The sequence below is a fragment of the Ornithorhynchus anatinus genome, chromosome 1, assembly GCF_004115215.2.
Source record: "Ornithorhynchus anatinus isolate Pmale09 chromosome 1, mOrnAna1.pri.v4, whole genome shotgun sequence".
Classification (NCBI taxonomy): Eukaryota; Metazoa; Chordata; class Mammalia; order Monotremata; family Ornithorhynchidae; genus Ornithorhynchus; species Ornithorhynchus anatinus.
The window spans coordinates 87,864,188-87,890,591 of NC_041728.1; positions in this window are offsets into that span (position 1 = coordinate 87,864,188).

Genomic DNA, 26,404 nt, shown 5'->3' on the forward strand with positions numbered 1-26,404 from the left:
GTCATCATTATTTTTATTGTTTTCCCTGTCCTGGTGACCTGGAGGGAAGAGGGAAGGGAGAGCATGGGGTTATCCTCCAGTGTCTTGGCTGGCTAGAAGCAAGATGCGAGGAGCAGCATAGATATCCAAGAACTCCTGGGCAGACTCCCAGAAATCCCACATCAACCTGTTGTCTCATAGTTTCTGACTTTAAGATTTCCAGCAAATATATGCCTTACAGCCGATCTAAGTAAATATTGATCAAAACCCATGCAAAGCTCCCTTTGGCTCATTTGAGAACTTGCCTGAAAACAGTTGGGCTATAATGGAGCGTAACATATGGTTTCAGGATAACGTTTCCTTCTCAAATGAGCATTATCTTTTTCCCATTGCAGATATGACCACAGATTAAACATGCATTTCACAAAAATTAATATAAATTAGAGACTGCTGCTGTACAGACAAAATGTGATTTATGTTGGTCTTTTCACCTTTGACCTTGTTCCTGTGCAGAACATGAAAACACGTAGACAGCTGTGACCAAAACTCTCATTCCACAAAAGGGTAATTCAGTGGGGTGGTGACAGCTCCATTACTCTTTATGGAGATTAAAGTCATGGAGGGCAAAAACAACAACAAAAAAAAGCAACAAAAACATAGAACAGAACAGGTGAAGAATAAGGCAAGCAAACTATTTTGTTGGAGAGATATACGCTACCCTAAATAATGTTAAATATGTACATATCTAGCCTTAATAAGAAATAAAACACCAGCCACCTTTGACCCAGCTGCTCATGAACTTATAAATGATTTAAACATAGGATGTAACTTAATGGTCAATATACAAATCATACTTTCCTCAAGTTGTATTTATTTTTTGAAAAGATTACTTGAATATGCAGTTTTAAATGCCCTCTGCTCTGCTAACTAGATATAGTAAAAGCAATCAATCAATTGTATTTATCAAGCGCTTACTCTGTGCTAAGCGCTTGGAAGAGTACAATGCAATAGAGACAGCAGACATGTTTCCCACCCATAATGTGAGCCCCATATGGGACAGGGACTGTGTCCAACCCGATTTGCTTGTATTCACCCCAGAGCTTGGTATAGTGTCTGACACATAACACTTAAGAAATACCATAATAATAATAATACTTATTATTATTAACTGGCAGGTCGTGTGTGCTTCAGCACTCCTCCAAACCTCCCCGAACGTGCCATCTTAAAGGTTTCAACTTGCCTTGACTGAACAGATTAGGGTCATACTTTTACACACTATAGACCTTTGCAAAGCCTGTGACTATTGGACTCTGGACCACCCCATTTGTACACTTTGAAGCCTGAAAATGGCTCCTTTCAATCACCAGGATTTTGCCTGTCTTATTTTTTTCATCATTGTCTGTGTGTTCTTACACTGTCTTTTTAAAAATATATTCGATCTTTCCTTAGGTGCCCAGACCAGCTTTCCAGCAAACACTTTCAGACTCTGAGCCCCTTGATGAGTGGGGACCATCTCATTTTTCCTCTATTGCAATCTTTTCCAGTAAGTAGTACAGTGGTTTGCACAGAGTAGGTGCTCAGGAAAGATCCTTGAATAAATAAATGAATGGATTTGAGTTTACTGTCTCTTCTCACTTAAATTTCCTACTCTTGCACCCCATTTCTACTAAGGCCATCACTTTAAATGGATTTAAAGTGTGTTTGTCAGCACAATAATGTTAAGACTGATTTCAAAGCTAGAGTTGAGGAGGCTTGTCAAGTAATGTGTTGCTGTGTTGAATGCTAAAAAAGAGAAGGATATGGGGAGATGGAGAAGATTGAATTTGAATTATTTAGGACCCCCATAACCTCTGAACAGAACAAAGGAAAAAGTGAAATCTTTTAAAATTAATTACGCTGATAAAAAGCACAGGGACAATTTAATTGAGATAATTTCTTGGCAATGGATTTTGTTCTGTGCATTTTAATTACTCTAAACAATAGATTAATGGCATACTGGGTCTGATTAAATTGCAGTTAAAAACATAGTCAGTAGAATCTACCCCTATAAATTCATTTTATTAATAAGAACTAGATATGGGACAAAGCTGTATTACCTGGATGAGACTCTGGTGACCCTGTCGGTAAAAAGTCCCTTTGCTCTTGTGATTTTTCTTCTAATGGTCAATCTAGAAGGCTGGCATCCTTGGAAAGGGTACTTGATAGATGTAAGAACCCTATTTTTCATTTGGAAGTGTGATCTTTTTATTCTAGTTGGATTGTTGTTCTGGACTCATTAAAAGAGGGATTTGGTCTCTAGAAGGTGGGGAGACGGGTGCTAAATTGTTTCTGGGAAATATTTCTGCTCAGGTTTATCACCATTAGTAACAAGACAGAATTTTAATAATAGCCCAGCAGAGTCTGATAGTGAGTGGATAGCAACCTGGGATACCATTTCGGTGCCCAGATTGAACACCTAATTCCAGCCTGCTGTCTTGCAGTGAATATTGTGGGTTAAAAGTATATTAGGTTCAAGATCATGGGTCACGGAATTCAATCATTTACCATTACTGGAAAAGTTAGTTAAACACAAATTAATAGATTCCCCCAAACCAAAGGTCCTATGAAAGTAGGCCCAGGATATTAGTAGTTACTCAGCTGTTGAATAGACAGGTGTGTCTCCATTCAACAATATCCTAAGTGTCAATGCAACGCCATTTAGGATACAAAAGACAGAATTGAAAGACACAATTGTTTGTGACTGTTTGATCACAAACAATCAATCACTGTTAATAGTCAATGCAGCAACATGAAAATAGCAGTTTTTGTGTGTGTGCAAAGACCAGAAGGGACAGTCAATTGTACAATAGCCTTTTCTGTTACAACTTCTCACCAGTAAAAAAAAATCTTGCTGTCAAGACCACCATCTTCAAACATGAAGGATAATTATATACATTCTACATATTTAACGGAATACATTGAGTTATGTCATATCCTGTGCTTTCCCTGTTTTATTTGGCCAGTGCTTTTTGACAGAATTTGGGAATTCTTCTCTATCATGGCTGCCTCACCCTCCATCTTCCCCCTTCTCCAGGGTCTTTGACATCCTTTGTCACAAGATGTATCATGGCCTAGTGGGTAAAGCAAGGAACTGGGAATCAGAAAGACCTGGGTTCTTATACTGCTCTGACAGTTATCTGCTATGTGACCTTGGGCAAATCTCTTCACTTCTCTGTGCCTCAGTTACTCATCTGTAAAATGGGGATTGACTGTGATATCCATGTGGGACATGGATTGGTTACAGTCTGGTTGGCTTGTACCTGCCTTCTGCACATAGTACAGTGCCTGACACATAGTAAGAACTTAATGAATCCCATGAAGAAGGTCTCTGTTAGCTCAGGTGTCACTACTGAGCCTTGGGACTTCAAGGCAGGAGCAAGAGAGAGAGAGGCTTGCACAGTTAAAATAAAAATATCATGCATACCAATACCAGAAATAAAATATAAATCTGACCAATATATAGATATACATATATATTACTCTTCCCAAGTGTTTAGTACAGTACTCTGCACATAGTAAGCACTCAATAAGTATGATTGAATGAATGAAAGAAGAACATGTTAAATATCACATATTTTCCTTGAGAAAGTGAGCATTTTCACCTGCCACCTTGGAAATGTGCCCAAGCTGCCTCACTTACAAACTGAAATTAGCCTTGGGTTGGAATAGGTAAGTTTTCCTTAACCTGGTGTTGTTTAATAATGGCACCTCTTCATTTTGGAGATCTGGACAGATGGTCCAGTCATTAAAATATTATTTTTCCCAGTGAGAACTTCAAGTTGGAAGAAGAGCTAGATGCATAACCATCTAATACATCAGGGCATGTGTGTACCATTAATCAGAGAGAAAATATCTCTCTAGGTCATCTCCAGCATGGCTCAGTGGAAAGAACATGGGCTTGGGCGTGAGAGGTCATGGGTTCTAATCCTGATTCAGCCACTTGTCAGCTGTGTGACTTTGGGCAAGTCACAACTTCTCTGTGCCTCAGTTGCCTCATCTGTAAAATGGAGATGAAGAAGACTATGAGCCCCACATAGGATAACCTGATTACCTGCTGTCTCCCCCAGTGCTTAGAACAGTGCTTGGCACATAGTAAGTGTTTAACAAATACCATAATAATTATTATTATTATATCCAAAATGATCTACTTTCTGTCTTAATATAAGAAATCCTCAGTAGATTTTAGACTCAAATCATTTCCCCCCACATTAAGACACAGCAGTCACTGTGAACATTACATTTCTAGCAGCTGAAGCCAAATATTCTTAGTGCCAAGTAAAGGCAACTCTTCTCCATGCAGTTTTTGATAACAATCTATTTGTCTTTATCCATCAGTGGTATTTATTGAGCACTTTCAGTGCAGAGCACTATACTAAATATCTGGGAAAATGCAGAGGTGTAGATGTGATTCCTGCCCAGAAGTAGTTTACAGTCTAGAGGGGGAGGCTAACTTTAAAAGAAATTACAGATTAGGGAAAATAGTCGAGTAGAAGGATATTGACATAAATGCTGTGGGACTGAGGTGAGTGTCAAAGGGCTTTGAAACCATTCTTAAAAGAGGAATGCAATACCTATCAAAAAACACAATACAAATGACTGACCTTATAATGGGATCAGTTTACTTTATTATGCTCCTATGAGACTGCCACTTCAGAAGGATTTACTATACCTGGTTCATTGTATATGTTGAAGTGTTCTGTCCTGGTGGGTGGGAATGGAAATGCACCATTTAATGGGGAAATGACTCACAGGAAAACAAAGGATTCCTTTACTTCGGTTGTATTTGTGTTTCACCCAATTTCTATATTGCACATTTTCAGTCAGATTTGGGTGTGTCTGCCTCCTGGAAAAGCTCCAAGACTGTGGTGAATTGGCTAAGGCATTTTTAATATAATTTCATCTTAAACATATATACATTTTCATTTTCACATGTGCATTTATTTAAAAATATGCGTGTGTGTGTGTCTGTATCATTTAAGATTTTTATATCACCTAAGATTGGCTTTCCTGAGGCAGGTTCAGGCAGGTTTAGATTCTATCCTCATTTTGGTCCAGATCATTCAGTTACTAAGGAACAGGGTGCAGTTTCTATTAATGGGGAATCACATGGTAAAAGTGCAAAATCTACTGCACTTTGTAACAAGAAGTTTACTGGGAACTCCCAGTAATATTTCCTGGACTCTAGCCAGTAAATTAAGACTGATTATACTTTTAATGTGACCCACTAAGATAACAGAAAAAGAAATGCTGCTCTGTGGCAAGTATCGTTTACCAACTCTGTTACATTTTACTCACCTGAATAGTTAGCACAGTGCTCCTCACAGAGTATATACTCAATAAATATGATTTATTGATTCATTAATTCATTCATCAGAGAAATTGAAAACAAAATAAAATGTTCTGGGGACCATGTCTAACACCTCTATTGTATTTTTATGGTATTTGTTAAGTGCTTACTTTGGGTTAAACAGTATTCTAAGCACTTGTGTCAATTAGGTCACACAGAGTCCCTGTCCTGCATGAAGCACACAGTCTAAATAGGAGGGTCAAAAAGTATCCCCATTTTACTGTTGAAGAAACAAAGGCACAGAAGAGTTAAGTGACTTGACCAAGGTCACACAGCAAGCATTTAGCAGAGCTGAGTTTAGGACCCAGGCCCTGCTGACTTCCAGGCCTGTGCTCTGTCCAAAAGGCCATGCTGCAAGTATTTAGTATAGGTCTCTGCACACAGTAAGGGGTCAGTGAATTCCATTGATTGATTGGCAAATTTGGCCATACTAAATTATTTCTATATGGGTAGAAGCCTGCTCCTGACAGCTTCAGTTTCTTGGCATACAGATGTAGGAGTAGGTCCTAGGATCACAAAAGTGAAATTGTATGATAGAAAAAAAATCATTAAATAGGACTTCCCCAAGTAGAATTTTTTTTAATGATCAATTTAATTGTCTATGAGGTAGACTTGTTTGTGACATTCTGGATATTTGTCCCCACAGCACTTATTTTCACATATTTATAGTTGGTTTCTTCCCTTACCTGTAATTTTGTTTCATGTCTGTCTCCCCAGTAGACTGAAACACTCATTGAGAATACAGATGACAACCAAATATATTGTACTTTTCTCATGTGTTTAGTAATATGCACTGCATATAGTAAATAATAAATATCATTGATTGATCAAGTGCATATTTTATATGTTACACTGATTAAAAAAACTATTATAGTACACACAAAATAACACAGTAAAACCTGAAAGCATGCATATTTATTTACTTATATACATATATGTATATATGTTACCAGGTGTTCTGGAACAAGACATGCTGTGTGTGTGCGTGTACAACTTCTAAAATTGGACCTGGAAACATGATAATAATAATATGTGTTAAGCACTTACTACATGCCAAGCACCGTACTAAGTGCTGGACTGTGTATTTCTAGATTCTCCTAGAAGAGGCATAAAAGAAGGAGTTCAATGTTAAATAAATTATCATTTTTATGTGTGATTTTTCTATAAGCCATTATATAATTTTAACAAAGTGCTATTCTGCAGCAGGACACTCTTATGAGTGAGCAATCATAATAATCATCATGAGGTTTATTTCATGATACTAACATATTTAATTAATTGAATTGATTCTGGAGCAACAAGATCAGGAGCCCTGCTCCAATAATTTAAAAAAAAATTATAAATCTCTGGCATTTACCAGAAATTATAAAATCCTCTGAGAGACCCTGCAATTGACTGGGTATCATCTGTAGTTCATTTTCAGATTGAAAATAAGTACAAAGTGAACTCAGCACTTGTAGAATTTCTGATTGATAATTCTTAATATCATTCAACAAACACTGAAGGAATTCTTCATTTACCCACCTTCTAAGAGGTTCAGACTATTTTATGACTCTTATTTAGTTAATCTGGCATCTCTTTTAGGTTAAAGGGCAGATCTTACAATCTTTTCATTTGTGCATTTTGTGATATGAAATTAAGGTCACGGTGCAAGAGTATGGTACCATCTGGAACCCAGAATGCTTGCAAGTGAATTTCATTCCTCTATAATGGGCTGGGACTGTGGGTCCCTAAGGTCCTTGTTCTCCCTCCCTCCATGGTGGACAGCGAACCTCTGTGACATGGAATGTGTCCGATCTGCTTATAGTCAATCTTTCCCAGTGCTTGGCATATAGTAAGTGCTGAAAAAGCACCACAATTTTTGAAATGGTATCCTACTTGGCTAGAGTGAATGGAGAATACACCACCACAGACACTACAGAGGTGACTTTTTATGGTATTTGTCAATAATAATAATAATAATAGTATGGTCTTTTTTAAGAACGAACTATGTGCCAATTACTAAGTATTGGGCTAGATACATGCTAATCAGCTTGGACACAGTCCATGTTCCACATGGGGCTCCGACTCTTGATCCCCAGTTCACAGATGAAGAAACTGAGGCACAGAGAAGTTAAACGACTTGCCCAAGATCACACAGAAGACAAGTGGCAGAAGTGGGATTCTACCATCTAGGACCCAGGCCTGTGCTTGTGCGAACTCAGCCACACAGCTTCTCAACTTGTGTCACAACCCCCTGCTGTTCCAGGGGAACAGTGTGGCACAGCATCAGTATGGTGACTTAAGCCATGCATGGATTTACATATCAAATTCTAGTGCTGTCTATCTGCTCACCTACTTGTTTAACTTCATGCCTTAATAGGGACATGGTTGGCAGGTTTGGGCAGTGGTGCATAAACCAGTATTCCCTAGCACTATAACCAATTCCTCTGCAAGGTTTGTCCACACCAAAGTGCTCATGACTGAACTAAGGCCCATCCGTTGTTTAAGATGGGAGAGTATAAGCTCGTTGTGGGCAGGGAATGTGCCTGTGAATGCTGTTGTATTGTTCTCTCCCACATGCTCAGTTCAGGGCTCTGCACATAGTACATGCTTAATAAATATCACGGATTGATTGATTGAGACCATCATCCATAGAGTATTTAACACTTTTTAAGTGCTAAGTATGTTGCTAAGTGCTGGGGTAGTCAGTCAGTCAATTGTATTTATTGAGCACTTACTGTGTGCAGAGCACTGTACTGAGCTCTTGGGTGAGTAAAATACAACAGCAGCATATTCCCTGCCCACAGAGAGCTTAGAGGGGGTAGGCAGACATTAATATAAATAAATTACAGATATGTATCTAAGTGCCATAGGACTGGGAGAGGGGATGAATAAAGGCAGTAAGTCTGCGTGATGCAGAAGGCAATTGAAGAAAAGGAGTGGCAGGCTTAGGGAAGGCATCTTGCAGAAGATGTGCCTTCTATAAGGCTTTGAAGCTTGAAGCTGGGAAGAGTAATTGTCCGTCAGATATGAAGAGGCAGGGCACTCCAGACCAGAGGCAAGACATTGGTGATAGGTCAGTAACGAGACAGATGAGACTGAAGTACAGTGAGAAGGTTGGCACTGGAAGACCAAATTGTGCTGGCTGGGTTTTACTAGGAGATACAAAACAGTACAGTCAGAAACCGTCCCTTGTTACACATTAATCTTATAACCTAAAAGGGATAGGTGGTGCAGATGCCCACGATTGTCTGGACCCATTAGAAAAGACTTTTTGGATATGAAATCTCTTAGTACATTAGAGCAAAGCCAATCAACAGTCTTTTCACATAGTTATTCTTATCAATAAGACATTTTAGGTTCTCTAACTTTTCTATTTGAACTGACACTGTGAAAATGAGATATGCTTAAAATTTGAAAATCAATAGGTTAAAATCAGATGAGTAGAGTCTAGCTTAAATAACAAAAACAAACAATGAAATTGAATGGCATATGACTGAAAGAGTTCATTCAGATAGTCAAGCAAGATTTTAGTATTACAAGATTTTCTCATTAATTCAGATTTATTCATTTCAAGTCTAATTAGCACATATCAAAAAATAATCCTTGCTCATCTGTTTGAGGGCCCTTCAGATTTGGTGATGATTAGAGTGGTGCCATTTGCGCTACAGTGACGAGAAAAGCATTTAGCATTTCGACAAATGCCAATCTATTTCATGCTTTATTAGGTTCGAAGTCCTCACTATTGGGTAGAAACCTAACAACATCATAAATATGCCAGTTAGAGAATCATTTATTCCAATGTTGAAATCTGGGGGTAATTTTTAAAGGGAAATGACACACAGTTATGACATCATCCCTTCTGATCTGGCAGACCACCTCTCTCCCCATTTTCAAAGTTTATGAAAATCATATTTCCTTCAGTAGGCCTTCCCTGACTAAGCCCTCATTTCCCCAGTCTATTGCCCTCCACTCTGCATTGTCTATGCACTTAGGTGTGTTCCCCTTGAGCACTTTAATGTTCAACCTACTCCAGCTCTTCAGCACTGATATATCTACCCATATATCCTGCCATTTTCCATTTGAATTTATTTCAATGTGTGTCTTCCCCATCTAGATGTAAATTCCTTATGGGCAGGGGTAGTATTTTCCAACTCTAGTGCATTGAACTCTCCTAATGCCTTACTAGATTGCTTTGCACATGGTAAGTGCTCAATAAATACCATTGATTGATAGGTAAAATCAAAAATTCCTTTGAGCTCTTCAAGGAAAATTCTATATAAGTATAGTATTATTCTTAGATATCATAATTTAAAAAACAGGTCTTGAGATGGATGAAAGTACAGAAAGCTAACAGTAAACGTGTCTGCTATTTTCACACATCTTTCAGTGGGAAACTTGTACAAGAGTAAATGCATTTACTAAGTGTATACCTAGTATACTGCAGGCTCTTGGACAGTACAGAATAATGCAGTGACACAGTCCCTACCCTCAAGGAGCTTCACTGTAATCGGAGAGACAAACACAAAAATATTTACAAATATTTACAGCTTCGATCCCAATACCTTTAATCCCGGTTCTGCCACTTACCTGCTGTTTGACCTTGGGCAAGTCACTTATAATAATATTGGTATTTGTTAAGTGCTTACTATGTGCAGAGCACTGTTCTAAGTGCTGGGGTAGATACAAGGTCATCAGGTTGTCCCACATGAGGCTCACAGTCTTAATCCCCATTTTACAGATGAGGGAATTGAGGGACAGAGAAGTGAAGTGACCTGCCCACAGTCACACAGCTGAAAGGTGGTGGACTGGGATTTGAACCCATGACCTCCGACTCACAAACCCGTGCTCTTTCCACTGAGCCACGCTGCTTCTCTAGAATTATCCTGCAAGTTACTTATCTTATCTATGGCTCAGTTTCCTCATCTGTATAATGGGGATTCAGTACCTGTTCCCTCTCCAATGTAGACTCAGTCCCATCTGGGACAGGGACAGTGTCTACCATGACTGATCGATTTGTATCTAACCGAGAGCTTACACAGTGCTTGACATATAGTAGGTGCTTAATAAATAATAAGAAGAATGATGACATTTGTTAAGCACTTACTATGTGCAAAGCACTGTTCTAAGCGCTGGGGAGGATACAAGGTGATCAGGTTGCCCCACATGGGGTTTACAGTCTTAATGCCCATTTTCCAGATGAGGTAACTGAGGCACAGAGAAGTTAAGTGACTTACCCAAAGTCACAGAGCTGACAAGCAGCAGAGCCGGGATTGGAACCCATGAACTCTGACTCCCCAGCCCGTGCTCTTTCCATTGAGCCACACTGAAATGCCATTAAAAACATGTCTGAATGCAAATTTGAAAATCATATGGTTCTAATATACTTGTAAACTATTCAGGTTTCTCCCTCCAGTGTTAACGAACACCAGTCTTGGCAGGTCAGACAAAAACTCTCATCCAGCATTAAATGTTCTTTGACTCTGAAGGAAATGATGTTTCCAGTAATGACCTTTTATAAGATAATTTTATTCATCTGGTGTAGGGTTTGGACCTTAGATGCTCCCACCATCTGCCACTGAGGGAAAGCAAACTGCTGAGAAATGCACATAGGCATTTTATGAGTTCTTCTTCGGCAAGTCTTACGCTCATCTGTCTTTAAAAGGTATGCAATTGAAGTAGGGCTGAGAATTCTCAGTCTATATAGCCGTGGGCTCTTTTATTCACAATATTTCCATGAATTCAAAAGACACAGGTTATTTGATGGGTGACTGAAAAAATACCATTCTTTGCATTAATGACTACAGAAATTTTCAAAGTTCCCCTCCAAAACCCTCATTATTGAATAGCAGACATTACTCAAGATACAGAGAAAATTTGTTTGAATTCTGGGACTCTGCTAGCTTTCCATCTGTCTTGACAACAATAGAATGCACTCCAGTGACTGCACTGAAATGAGCTTTTGGAATCATAAAACATTTCTCTCTCAATATGCAGGTGGTGTACATTGGCAGATGCAAAATGATATGATTTCAATATTTCCTAGATTATGTTACATTTCACACATCTTTAAACACTTGGGAATTCATAATCTATAGGAGGCTGCCTGCTAGATAAGTTCTTAAAGGTAAAAGTTACATATCTTGATAATTAAACATCATTTTCAAATTCAAATTTAAGTCACAGTTTCCCTTTCTTCCTTTGTTTAACTACCATTCTCTTGCTTGAAATAATTATAATGCTCACAAATCTCTGGAATGGTAATTCAGGTAATTTTTATAATGATGATAAGATTTTAATGTCCTAACAATCTCATGGCTGAGCAGTATATAAACCCTAAAAATGTGGATTATGTGGTACAGGGAATGTCACAGTATAGAATTTGTAAAATTAGGGTGTGAACAACACACTTGTCTGCTTCCAGGATCAAAAATATTCATCTGAATGTTCTTACATGAAAGGTCCATGTTGGACAATAACTCTAGTGCTTTACTGCAGTAGGTAGCAGGAGAGTAAGAATATGAAGTGCCATGCCTTTGATTTCAGGAAAAAATAAGTATAGTTCCCCAAGAAGAAATAAACAATGCCAATCTTTTTCATCAGAAGTCACACTATGAGTACAAAAGAAATGAGACTCACTGTTCCAGATTCTGTCTAGGTTAAGTCATTCCTTGGCACAGAGTTTGAAGTTAGGGCAATTTAATCCCCTTTTGGGCACAAGGTGAAGATGGTGGATCTATGAAAATCAATCAATAGTAATTTTGAGCACATACATGTGCAGAACACTCCATTAAATGCTTGTTCTTTGTCCATGAAGAGCTTGCAGTCTAGAGGGGGAAATGGACAATAAATTACATAAACTATAGATATGTACTCAAGTGCTGAGGATCTGTGAAAAATGAGGTGACCTAGTATTACCACAATAGAAATGTAAAATAATTCTGCCTAAAAGATTGAAATAGCACCTAGAATAAAGCAACTTCAGAAATTTCTTAAAGAGCAGAAAACGTCTAGAGTGGCATGGTAGGGGTTAAATAATACTAAGAACTTCAAGTATATTCATTTTATATTGACCAAAATTACTTTTCACAAAATCCAGAGGTAAGAATGAGGATTACTGGTCCAGAACAGCAAAATATAAAATCCACGTTTATTGTTTAGTATTGCTTGGATCTGTTTGGATTGACTTCGCTTTTACTTAATTTTTCACTGTAGCAGTTCAGATCTGAGGGCTGTTCCCTGGAGAGGTGAGAAGTCTGAGAACTGTTCATGCCCAATACTGTTTAGCATTGATATTTTGTACTGCTGAATGTGAAATATACATGCATAAGAAAGCCAGATAAGATGATTTTCAATGAAGCTTCTGACCTAAATAGCTGCTACAGTGAACATTTCATTCATGTGGGCCAGAATTCAATATTTTCAGTCAGTACCAAGATGGTTGTGGCACTCGATAAATATAAGATTAAAATAATAATGAAAATATGGCCTCTGGGGTCATTCAATTATCCTCAAAGGTATTCTCATCAACCTAACGACCATTTGAGCCATAATTGTCTAGCACTGCATCATAAAAGCATGAAATGGAAGTCTTTTATAGTTCAGGGCGAGGCCCTACAGAAATTGGGCCAAAAGACAACTGCTGGTCACGGGTGCCGTGATGGTAATGGGGTAGCAGAGTTCACAGATCAGAAAATAATGTGATTATATTGGCTAAGGAAAATACACTAATGCATGCAAGCCCCCATACAAACACAAAAACACACACGCATACTCTCTCACACCACACTGCTTTTCAGCTATAGCAGTGAACTCAGAGACTGGGTTACTAAATCTCTTCAGGGAGGAGATGACAGATGATATTGTTCTTGATTCCATGAATTAATACTAGAAAGCAGACATTAAAAGGTCTCTTGAGAGTGAAAATTTTTTTTTAAAAAAGAAACATCCTCTCCTATGTGAGGAAAGATAGGTATCATTTGACAGAGAAAAATGTCCTAATCAGTCCTCAAACTAACCATATAATTACTGTGTCCTTGCACTGCCCATTCAGATTGGGGAAAGGAGTAATTCAAAATCTCACAGCAAAGGTCAGATTGAGAATTAAGGTTTACATTCTGATTTTCCAATCTAGCTACTCAGAATTATATTTAATAGTAACTGGTTGTTCAATTATTCTATCCATATAGTCATATTTCTTGGCTAGTATTTTGCTAACATTTTACTCAGACATCATAGTTGAGGGCAGACATATTTTATGAAAGGAATTTTCTACCGGAAAAATCATTTTTGGTATAGAACATGTAGAGGGCAAACTCATTCAGAAACAAGCTAATTAAGAAGAAGCAATTGGCCTGGTGGAAAGAGCATAGACCTTTGAGTCAGAGGACTTGGGTTCTAATCCCAGCTCTGCCAACTGCTCTAGGCAAATGCTAGCTATGTGACCTTGTGAAAGTCACCTAACTTCACTGTGTCTTAGTTTTCTCAACTGTAAAATGGGGATTTAATACCTGGTCTCCCTGTTCTACCTGCAGGCTTTAGACTGCGAGACAGAGAATATGTCTAACCTAATTGACTTGTACCTCCCCCAGTGCTTAGAAGAATATTTAACATACAGAGCTTAACAATTACCATAAAAAAACAAACAACAAAACTAATATTAGCAGGGATTGTGCTGAATAGAAGAGAGTGTTTTCAGGGAACATCAGTCTCAACTCAAAGCTTCCCTACCAGGAATCCAGATGTCAGTCTTCTAAATCCCCAGTCCTATCTCACTACCCTCTGGGTGCAAGAAAGGTTCAAGGTTGTTTTCAGGGCCCAGGAAGCTAAGAGAAATAATAGTAGTGATATTGCGTAGTAAGAACCTGCTTAGACCAGGCCTGGGGGAGGGACCGTGGCTTTGGGTGCCAAATCCTGGGTTCCAATTCCATCCTGCTCCGTGACTTTGGGGATTCCGGCTCTGCTACTTGTCTGTTATGTGGTCTTGGGTAAGTCACTTTATTTCTATGTGTCTCAGCTACCTCATTTGTAAAATGGGGATTAAGTTGTGAGCCCCATGGGGTACAGATATTGCTTCCAATCTGATTACCTTGTATAGTGCCTGGCACATAGTAAATGTTTAACAAATGCTAAGCGCTTAACAAATGCCATGATTATTATTACTATGATTACTTGCCGAACACTGGGAAAGATATAATTAGATCAGACACAGTTCCTCTCCCATGGCTCAATCATGGTCTAAGAAGGAGAAAGATACTTCTTCCTTGTTTCAGTGATGAAGGAACTGAGGTCCAAAGAAATCAAGTGACTTTTTTGCAAGATGACAAAGCACACATGTGATAGATCTGGGTTTAGAATTCAGTTCTCATGACTTTCAGCTCCATGTTCTTTCTATTAGGCTACGCTGCTATTTGTGAGCAGTATTGTGAGAAAAGCAATCAGGACCACCAGTAATACCAGGTAGCTGTCAATCTGGAGAAGAGCAAAGGTCCATCAGGAGCAGCTTATGAAAATATCATGATTCAGATAAAAAGTGATACCTGCAGGACCAAGACCTAGTGCTTTTAGTCCTCCTCAGTTGCATTATGATTAAAAAGAAGGAGTAACAAAGTCCCTTCCTATTAACTGACTAATAAAGGGCTGATAGAAACCCCTTGGTTTTAGTAAAATTCTTTCAACTTGATGATGCTGTTTCACATGCAGATTTACCCTGATGCATGCCCTGGGAATTCTCACTTGTTAAAAGGCAGAATGTTTCAACTTGTATATTTTTCATTCCTATAGAGTTTCTTCCTCTACTTAACCCCAAGAAGAATGAAGCCTAAATCAATTAAGATTCTGAGTGATCTTCTGGGAACATTTTGTCTACATCAACTTCTGTTGTATCCCTCCAAATGCTTAGTACAATGCTCTGCACATAGTAAGAACTCAATCAATGCCACTGATTGATTAATTGATTAATCCTCTATCACAGATGACTCAGTACATCATCCTGATGCACTGCAAGCCTACCTTTTACATATCTGGGCCAGTTTTCTATGTTCAAATGCAGTGAACAGATTAATTTTAGAGACAACCCCAGAAAAATCTAAGTACTAATAACTCATTTTGGCATCATTCAGACCACCTCAAACTGCCATCTATGATGCTTAAGGAGAGAATCACAGAATGAAATGACACTGTTCCATCACTGAGTCCTTGAAAAATATTCTCTAACTTTGAGCATTGTGGTGAAGGAGAATATCTTGGCTCTAGTAAATGTTGCCTAAAAAACAAAAAAATTCTGGTGTTGGCTCTGTTTCACGCAGAGTTCTATCTTCTAAACCCTACAAGACTTAGTTGGCAAATTAAATTTAATCAGCAGAACATAAAGATGAAAAAGCTACACATTTCACATTTAAAACTAAAGGAATAGAAACACAATTTCTTGCCCCTGGAAACTGCTATCTTCAGTGATTCTTCTGTGAGTACTTTAGAAGCTAAAATGATTGAATCCTTATAAAATGCAGGTAAAGTAGGTGAGGGTCACAGAGATCAAGTGACTTATCCTTATGCTACACAATAAAGCTATATCAGAGCCAACAATAGAACAGAGTTTGTGACCCCTTGTTGAAGAATGTAACAACAAATACACCCTTTCCTCTTTTTTCCTACTATTTCCTACAGTGAGATGGATATTACGAAGTAAACTGTATGACACTTGATCTTAAATAGGATTCAGAACTTCATCACATTCTTGATAGAATTAATCTTCTCATCTTCTTAAATGGTGAAATGTGATACAAAATATTTATTCAAAATATTGGTTATTGTTTTCAGCAAGCCACTTTTCTTTTACTTCAATGATAGTTTAGTTAGTTATGATTATGTTTATTACCTTCTTACATCAATTAATCATATTTATTGAGTGCTTACTGTTCTAAGTGCTTGGGAGAGTAAAATGGAGTTGGTAGATGCATTCTCGGGCCACAAGGAGCTTACAGTCCGGAGGACGAGATAGACATTAATATAAATAAGTACTGTAGGGTGGACGGTAGGGTAAAAAAAGGATACCAATGCAAGTGCATTGGTGATTCAGAACGGAAAGGGAATAGAGGAAATGATGGCTTAGTCGGAGACAAGATAGACAAGATGGAGGTACAGTGAGTAGGTTGGCAATAGAGAAATGAAGTGTGCATGCTGGGTCATAGAAGGAAATCAACAAAGCCAAGGAGGAAGAGGTTAAGTGACTGAGTGCTTTAAAGCTAGTGGCAAAAATGAATCATTACCTTACTTGGGCTAGTTGAGATCACTGCAATTCCCTGGGAAGCCTGCACAACCTCCCTTTTGGTTCATCTGATGAGAGGAACACTGCAGGCTATTTAGCACAAGTTTCATGGGGAGAATAGGATTTTATCTGGGAAGTCTTCCATCCTTGCTATGTCTTTACAATCAACCCAGTGGAGTCATTGCTGCTGTGAATTCTCTTTTATAAGCAGAAACTATTTATCTAGCCAGAGCTACTAAAGGATGTATTATCAATCTTTCAGTTGGCTATAAAATGGGATTAAGATTGTGAGGCCCATAAGGGACAGGGACAGGGACAGCGTCAAACCTGACGATCTTGTATCTACCCCAGTGCTTAATGCAGTGCCTGGCATAGCATAAGCACTTAAGAAATACCACTAAAAATGCATATACTTGGGGAAGCAGCATGGCTCAGTGGCAAGAGTCCGGGCTTGGGAGTCAGAGGTCATGGGTTCTAATCCTGACTCTGCCACTTATCAGCTGTGTGACCTTGGGCAAGTCACTTCATTTTTCTGTGCCTCAGTTACCTCATCTGTAAAATGGGGATTAAGATTGTGAGCCTCATGAGGACAACCTGATTATTTTGTATCTCCCCCAGTGCTTAGAACAGTGTTTGGCACATAGTAAGCGCTTAACAACTACCAACATCATTATTATTATTATCACTGATGATTGACTGCCTCTGAGGAGAGTTATATTAGCTTGGTTATTATTTAGGGAAGTAGTGTGACCTAGTGATAGAGGAAGGGTCTGGAGTCAGAAGGACCTGAGTTCTAATCCTGGCTCTCCACCTGTCTCCTGGGTGACCTTGGGCAAGTCACTTAACTTCTCTGTGCCTCATTTACCTCATTTGTAAAATGGAAAAGGGGGCTGTGAGTCCTATGTGGGACAGGGACTGACCTAATTAACTTCTACCTACCCCAGCACTCCCCTCTCACAGTCACACCTGTACTCTACCAGTCTTGGCTTTGGGAGGGAGAGTCAAGCAGAGGCCTACCCATTCCATTCCTAGCTTGGCCAATGGCTAGTGAATGGAAGAAAATCTGCTACAACTCAAAACTCACCTATGCTGGGCAGCAGTGGCATGGGAGAGGGAGGAGACAAGTTTACGGGAAGGAGGCAATGGTAAACTACTTCTGTATTTTTACAAAGGAAACCCTATGGATACACTACCAGAATGATTACAGATGGAGAGTGGGTCATTCTGGGAGTCCATGGTTGTGATGGTTTGGAAATGACTCAATTGCATAAGACAAGGCAAGACCCCAGCACTTATTACAATGCCTGGAACATAGTAAGCACTTAACAAAAAACATTAAAAAAAATAATGAGGGGACTTGGTTTGCATGAGAAGGTAAGGCATCCTGCTTTGGACATGTTAAGTTTAAGCCATCAGTGGGACATCCAAATAGAGATGTCCTGAAGGCAGGAGGAAAGGGGAGACTGCAGAGAAGGAGAAAAAAGGGATGATGATGTAGATTTGGGAATCATCTGCATAGAGATGGTATTTGAAGTCCTGGGAGCAAATTAGTTCCCCAAGGGAATGGGTATAGTTGGAGAATAGAAGGGAACCTAGAACTGAGCCTTGAGGGACTCCCACAGTTAGGGGGTGGGAGCCCACAAAAAAGATTGAGAATGAATGGCCAGAGAGGTAGGAGGAGAATCATGAGAGAACAGCGTCAGTGAAGCCCTACCCCTAATCCTGGAGCATTTATGTACATATCTGTAAATTGTATGTTATCAGTTACTTATAAATTCCTATTAATGGTTGTCTCCCTTGCTAGACTGCAAGCTCATTGTGAACAGGGAACATGACTGCTAATTCTACTGCATTGTAGTCTCTCAAGTTCTGCACATAGTAAAGTCTCAATAAATACCATTGATTGATTGAAGCCAAGGATGATTAATATTTCCAGGAGAAGGGACGGGAAGGATGGTGGAGCTGTCTACAGTAAAGTTTGAGGTATAGGCGGGACATCCAAATAAATATTTCTTGTAGGCAGGAGAAAATATGACTGCAGAGAAGGCAAAAGGTCAGGACTAGAGAGGTAGATTTGGAAATTATCTATGTAGAGATGGTAGTTGAAGCCATGGAAATAGTCACCCTGAACCTCTAGAAGTACAGCTTCACCATGGAGATGCTCATCTGCCTTGCCAAAATCGCCATGCTTCACCACATGATCACCAAGTACTTCCTGGAAATCATGGCTGTGTGGCCCAAGAATGGTGAGAGTGGTGCTTTTTTTTAATGATATTTATTAAATGTTTACTATATGCCAGGCACTGTACAAAGTGCTGGGGGTACCAGGAAATGGACAAAGTTCTGGGGTAGATACAAGCTAATTAGGTTGGACACAGTCCATGCCCCACATGGGGCTCACAATTTTAATCTTCTTTTTACAGGTAAGGGAACTAATGTTCAAAGAAGTCAAATGACTTTCCTAAGGTCACACAGCAGACAAGTGGCAGAACTGGGTTTAGAACACAAAGTCTTCTGACTGCTAGGCCTGTGCTCTTTCCACTAGGCCATGCCGTTTCCCATGCCTTCAGCTTAGTGGCAGCCTTTGAGGACCCAGAAATGGCTACCTACATGTAATTCCTGTGAGGGGGGCTGCAGCAGGCTTGTCCCTTCCTCCAGCCCTAAACTTGCCCTGCAGCTGAGTAGGGGTAGAAGGACTAATGGGGAGCCTGCATCCCTGAGATAATTTTGTTCCTTAGCTCAGATGCTACTGCAGTGTAAGCCTTGGCTGGGTACTTGTGGGACAACTATTTTGGGTAATTCCAGAGGACTGGGGAACCCCGAAAACCTTGACCAGCTGATCTTTGTGACAGGAAGATTCAAAATCCCAGGGGGATCTGTCTTGATGCTGTGAAGACAGCTATGTCTTGAAGGGGAAGGGCTTTCTTGCTCTTCTCCCTCAGAAGCATCTTGGCCTTGCAGAAAGAGGATGGGCCTGGAAATCATAGGACCTGGTTCTAATTCCGACTCCACAACTTGCCTGCCGCATGACCCTGGACAAATCACTTCACTTCTCTGGACCTCAGTTTCCTTATCTGTAAAATGGGGATTCAATACCTAACCAATCTCCTACTTAAAACTTGAGCCCCAGGTGGGACAGTGGCTTTGTCTAATGTGATTATCTTGAATCTATCCCAGTGCTTAGTATAGTGCTTGGAACATAGTAAATGCTTACCAAATACAGAAATTATTATTATTATCATTATTTGATTCCTCCAAGGGTGTGGGTATAGAGGGAGAATAGAAAGGGACCCAGAATTGAGGCTTGAAGGGTCTCCTAAAGTTAGTGGGTGGTAGACAGTGGAAGAGCCCATGAAAGAGACAGAGAAGAAGTGTCAAGGAGATAGGGGGAGAACCAGGAAAGGACAGTTTGAGTGAAGACAAGGTTAGATATTGTCACAAGGAGAAGAGGGTGGTCTACAGTGCCAAAAGCATCTGACAGGTTGAGGAGGATTAGAATGGACTAGAACGCATGGATTTGGTAGGAAGGAGGTCAACCTCTGTGAAGTGAAGAGGGCAGAAGCTAAATTGGAGGGTTTCAAGAAAAGAACAGGAAGAGAGGACCTGGCCGGCATGGAGTTTGGAGAAGAATGATAGGAGAGAGATAGGGCTATAACAATAAAAATAATTACTGTATTGGTTAAGTGCTTATTATGTGCCAAGCACTGTTCTAAGTGCTGGAGTAGGTACAAAGTAGTCAGGTTGTCCCACGTGGGGCTAACAGTCTCAATCCCCACTTTACAGATGAGGGAACTGAGGCACAGAGAAGTGTAGTGACTTTCCCACGGTCGCACAGCAGACAAGTGATGCATCCTGGATTAGAACCCATGACCTTCTGACTCCTAGTCCCATGCTCTATCCACTTCTATCTTCTACAACATGCTAGTGAAGGAGAAGTTGTGGTGAATGAAAAAAAAAACCTGCTGCAAAATAATTCATCTTGTTTAATAATTAGTTAATATATTTAATTGTACTAACCACTAGGAGAGAATACATAGGTGGCAATTAATGACAACCCCTATATATTTTTAAAGTGTGCTCCCTCCCCTGCTGTTTAAAACCCTGCCAACTTTGTCTATTGTAGGCATTGGTCCAGATTCTCACCTTCTGGTGTTTTAATTTACTAATTGCTTTCACTGTTTCCACAATTTCCTTCTATTGTGCTGAGATTTAATCGATGGAATTAGCAAAATATTACCGCTGCTAGAATTTAAGCTCAGTTGTTTAATCTATTAAATCCTCAAAATAACTACTGCTGCTGTTAGACTTTAACTTCAGTTATCCAGAAACTGGGAATAGCATATAAGCGCCTGTGATAACTTGAGTTTTGCATTTACGCATTAAATATGCAATTATTTTGATCTACAATGAGCAGTAATTGGCATTAAAAAACATACACTAATAGAGTGTGTGCTTTGCACATATGTTGAGAATACTACAAAAGCATGTTACATTTTAAAATGAATCCATTAATATATTACTGAATTCAAAGGAAATAAAGAACACTCTAGAGTGTCATTGTCAGTGCTGATTTTCACTACTTTTATTGTTATTGCAAGGATGCTGGAAAGTAATTAAATTGCAAAAGCTAAATTAATAAAGCATCATAGGAGTCACATTGAAAGTAAAGAAAGGCTTCAAACATTCTTAGTGCTAGATTAAAAGAGCATGCTATATTTATCTCTTTCGTTTTATGTGGGGAAGCAATTTACAAAATGAAAAAATGGTAAAATTCCAAGATTCCAGCTTTTCCAAGATTCTCCAGGAAATCAATTAACTCTTCTAAGAGAAGATTACTGATAAAATTTCCACATTGCCTTGCTACCTTAGCAATAGTAAGTAGAGAGCTAGGTGAATTCTCCCTTAACTCTTGAGTTCTGTTTATACACTGGCACATTTTATTATATTTTTTGACACAGTTTGAACAGAAAAGAATGTTAAAGGTCAAATCATTCTCTAAAGTATTTCTTACTTTTTTTTTTAGGTGGGAAGGCCTTTCTATACAGTCCAAATAGCTGTAAATTACTTTGGCTTGTTGCCATATATAGGACCATGAAAGGTTTATGGTGACATTCTTCTATTTCTTCCCTTTTCTACCGTTGCTCCCTTCCCCCTAGATTGAAGTAAGAGAAAGATGGCCATATTTAGAGGTGATTTGGGCAAGAGCATAAATGAGTAATAACTGACCCAATCTCCCTGCCAATTTCTTTACATATCTTCAGAATACATATTTACTTTTTCCCCTGAAACATTGAAACAAACCTTCCAGCTTGATGGCTTGATTAAACATCTTGGATTCTGCCCAGATCCTCTGTGTTCATCGAGCAGGTTACTATTTTTTTCCTGGGAGTCGCAAAGCTAGGATTAATATGTAGATCAAGAAAAAAAGAGTAAGAATTTGAGTGTCTTCACAATAAGGTAGGAAGGAAAATCTGAACCCATAATTTATCTAGAAATTCATGACTCCGGGGAATAAAAAGATGATACAAATAGAAATTTAGTTTATCTGACTCCAGGGAATAAAAAGATGTGATACAAATAGAAATTTAGTTTATCTGATTAGATGTTGCAGAATAGAAAGAATAGAAAATAAAATTTTATTTTCATTGCATATACTATGAAGTTGTATTTTAACCATAGGATATCAGTATTTACCACAAATTGTTCATATAAACAAATTGTTTCAAAAGTGTTTTACAAAAAAATGCTAGGACTAGAAGCTTAAGAAAAAAAAAATCAGGGTCATTAATTTTTTATGTGCATTTTTTTGAAAACAGGTTTTGAGTTTGCAAATGATCCCAACAAAGTAACTGTTTTATTAAAATTACAAATTAGATGTCTAATCTATAAATACATTGTCACATTCATTTTATGTACAAGTGCTGCTGTTACCAAATGCCTGACAGGCATGACAACTCGATCAATAAGTGATTTCACTCACCCAGACCTGCAGGTGCCTTTTGTACTCTTACCACCCAAAGATGACAATCAGACTCATTAAACACAACACAAAGCTTCACGAATGACATGTTTCTTGTCAGAGAAATACAGCCAGTGCCTATTAGGGTTTTATCTCAGATTGATTTAATCAGCAGCCCAGGACTAACCTATTGTTAATAATGCAATCTGGACCCTTTCTTTCGTGTTTCTGATCAACATAACTGGGATTTAAATGGTTAGAAATGACATGAATAAGCTCTGAGTAGCCAGTAAGGCACACAAGATATATTGATACCATCTCTGTCTCTCTCCTTTGTGCTGGATCTATTGTTCTAACTCTTTGGGCCCAGAGAAAAACCTATTGTAACTGTAAATGACACCTATTGTAACCTGAAAATGATTTTCCAGTAAAATTAGAATTGATTTGACTATGACACCCAGGCAATCTCTTTGCCTCCCTCTCATCTTTTTACATCTAGAAACAAACAATGAGAGAGGTGGAAAGAACTTAGTGAGGTTACTGGGGGCAGCAGTACCCTTCATCCATGCTTGTGATTGACTAAACCACCTCAAACAGATGATTGCTTAAAATGCAAATAGTGTTTTGCAAATTGTACAATTTCTGCAATTGAAAGCCCATTGAGTAAAACTCAACCTCAGTGCAGTAATAGGAAACATCTAAAAATTGGTGGGTTGTTGGAGCAAGGTACTTGTGCTTCACATTACTATTGATCTGAAATTACAGCTTTATTCTTAAATCTAATATAATTTTGTGCTGAACTAGAATACTATAATTTGAGTTTCCTAGAATACCTTATGAGGCCATTTCCATGATGAAATTCTAATGCACATTATTTTCCATGAGATTGAATTACAAAAGGCTTTTACAAATGTTGAAATATTAATTACATCAAATATTAAAAGTATGTTTTTATTTTTTACTGTGGCTCTCTGTCTTAATACCTTTACAGTGAGGGCATTTCTGTTAAGTGATTAATGTTTATTATTACCAACATTCACAACTGGCTTCATTTCCTATTTTTAAAAAAAATTTCTGTTCCAGAAATTTTATAACTAGAAAATTGTCTATGTGGTCTCTGTCAATAAATTGCTTCTTTGCTTAGTGGCAAAATCTCAGCAACACCTGACTCAACTTCATTGACAAATGGTTCATTCACAGGCAGTTTCAAAGAGTTTTTGTTTGAGGCTCATGAAGCTATGGCTGTTCATTTTCTGCTTAGCCTTTGGTTGAAAATGGAAACGTACTTTCATCTCTGCTTTTTTCTAGGTATTTTGCAATGCCTAGTATCACAATCATCTTTCAAGTGCTTAATTATTCTGCCACATGATTGACTAGATATAATGGACAGGAAGCTCTAATAAATCAAGCTTGACTAGTAAGGATGGTATATTGCCTCTTCCATCAACCAGAGAGAATTTTATGGAGGATGAGAGGAATTTAAAAATGATCCTATCCTCTACTTCATGGATATTTGCAGTTTAACTTAATGTTTGGAGAAGAGGTGAGCAGACTTATGGAGTGTTGCCAACAAATCCCTTAAAATCTCATCAGATATTACAGTGTGAAAGCGGAGGAAGGGAGGAATGACTGGAACAACTAAACAAGGATGTGGACGCTTTTAGTAGCTGAGTTGGCTCTGTTTCTTACTGTGAAGTTGGTTAAGATCAGGCTGTTAATTGGATGTCATTAGAAAGGACCATTAATGGGAATTGGTAGGAGTCAGAGGGACACCCACTGATTTGAGTATATTACTCATATCTGTATACCCCTAATCACTGAACAAATTTCAAAGGCAAACATTCACTGAAGCTACTTCTTTTATACAGGCATATATATTAAAAATGGAAACCCAGCATGTAGTGATCTAGGGATGATGGTCTTATTTCTAAACTTGTCTCATAATGTCTTGACTTTGATCCACTGCCTCAATTCAGTATGGCTTAAGGATTACAAAATATTATGGGTTTCAAAGAGCAGTGAGTAATCCAAATATAAACCAGTTTCACAAAAATGATGTAATTCAGATTAAAATTTTATATAATATTATTTCCTGGGGAATAATTCAATGGAAATACCCTAGGAAATAGCCTATCTCAGTATGATCAGTTCTTATGTTTTACCATAGTAGGTCTTTTTCTGGAAAAATCAAAAGCACTAAATAATTTTATTTTTTGTGGTGTGAAAACGTTGTCCCTTCAAATATATCAGTGATCTTTGTTTTCTGCCAGTCATAGAATTTAAAGTAATTTTCAATAAATAATGTAGTAGGCATCTCTCAAAGTTCATCATTGATCTCCTTCTTGCCAAATCCAATGGCCTCTAATCCATCCTAAACTTCCTAGTCTCTCGGCTACTTCAACACTGTCGACCACCCCCTTCTCCTGGAAAGATTATCCAACCTTGGCTTCACCGACACTGGTTTCTCAGTTCTTCTCTTATCTCTCTGGCTGTTCATTCTCAGTCTCTTTCATAGGCTCCTCCTCTGCATTCCACCCCCTGTGGGGATCCGTCAAGGTTCAATTCTGGATCCCCTTCTTTTGTCTATCTACACCCACTCCCTTGGAGAACTCATTCACTCCCATGGCTTCAACTATCACCTCTAGGCAGAAAATACCCAAATCTACACGCAGCCCTGATCTCTCTCCCTTTCTGCAATCTTACATTTCCTCTTATCTTCCAGATATCTCTACTTATATGTTCCCCCCATCACACCAAGCTTAACATGTCCAAAATGGAACTTCTTATCTTCCTATACAAACCCTGTCCTCCCCGAGATTTTCCCATCACCGTAGATGGCACCACTATCCTCCCTGACTCACAAGCCCATAACCTTGGTGTTATCCTTGACTCCTCTCTTTTATTCAACCCACATACTCAATCCATCACTAAATCCTGTCAGTCCCACCTTCACAACATTGCTAAAATCTGCCCTTTCTTCTCCATCCAAACTGCTACCCATCATACAGCCTGGATTACTGCATCAGCCCTCTTGCTGACCTCTCAGCCTCCTGTCTCTTCCCACTCCAGTCCATACTTTACTCTGTTACCCAGATTATTATTCTACAAAAAACGTTCAAGACATGTTTTTCCACGCCTCAAGAAACTCCAATTTTTGCCCATCCACCTCCGCATCAAACAAAAACTCCTCACCATTGGCTTTAAAGCTCTTATTCACTTTGGCCCCTCTTACCTCTCTTGGTACTCTCCTCCAACGTAGCCCGCATACTTTGCTCCTTTAATGTTAACGTTTTCACTGTTCCTCAAACTTGTTTATCTCATCCCTGAACTGCCTCTGGCCTGGAATGCCCTCTCTTTTCATATCTGACAGACAATTATTTTCCATCCCTTGAAAACTTTCAATAAGGGCATAGTTCTCCAAGAGGCCTTCCCTGACAAGCCCCCATTTCTGCTTCTCCTAATCCCTTCTGTGGAATGTTAACTTGGTCCCTCAGCTCATCTTCCATCCCAGCCCCACAGCACTCATGCACATATCTGTAATTTATTTGTTTACATTAACGTCTGTCTCCCCTCAACTGGATTGAAAGCTTGTTGTGGGCTGAAAATGTTTGTTTATTGTTATATTGTGCTGTCTCAAGTGCTTATATGCTTAGTTCAGTGCTCTGCACATAGTAAATGCTCAATAAATACAATTGAATAAATGAAGAATAATAATTATGGTATTTGTGGAGTGCTTACTACTTGTGAAGCACTGTTCTAAGCTGTCATCAAACTGTGGAAGCAGCATGGTCTAGTGGATAGAGAATGGGCCTGTGAGTCAAAAGGACCTGGG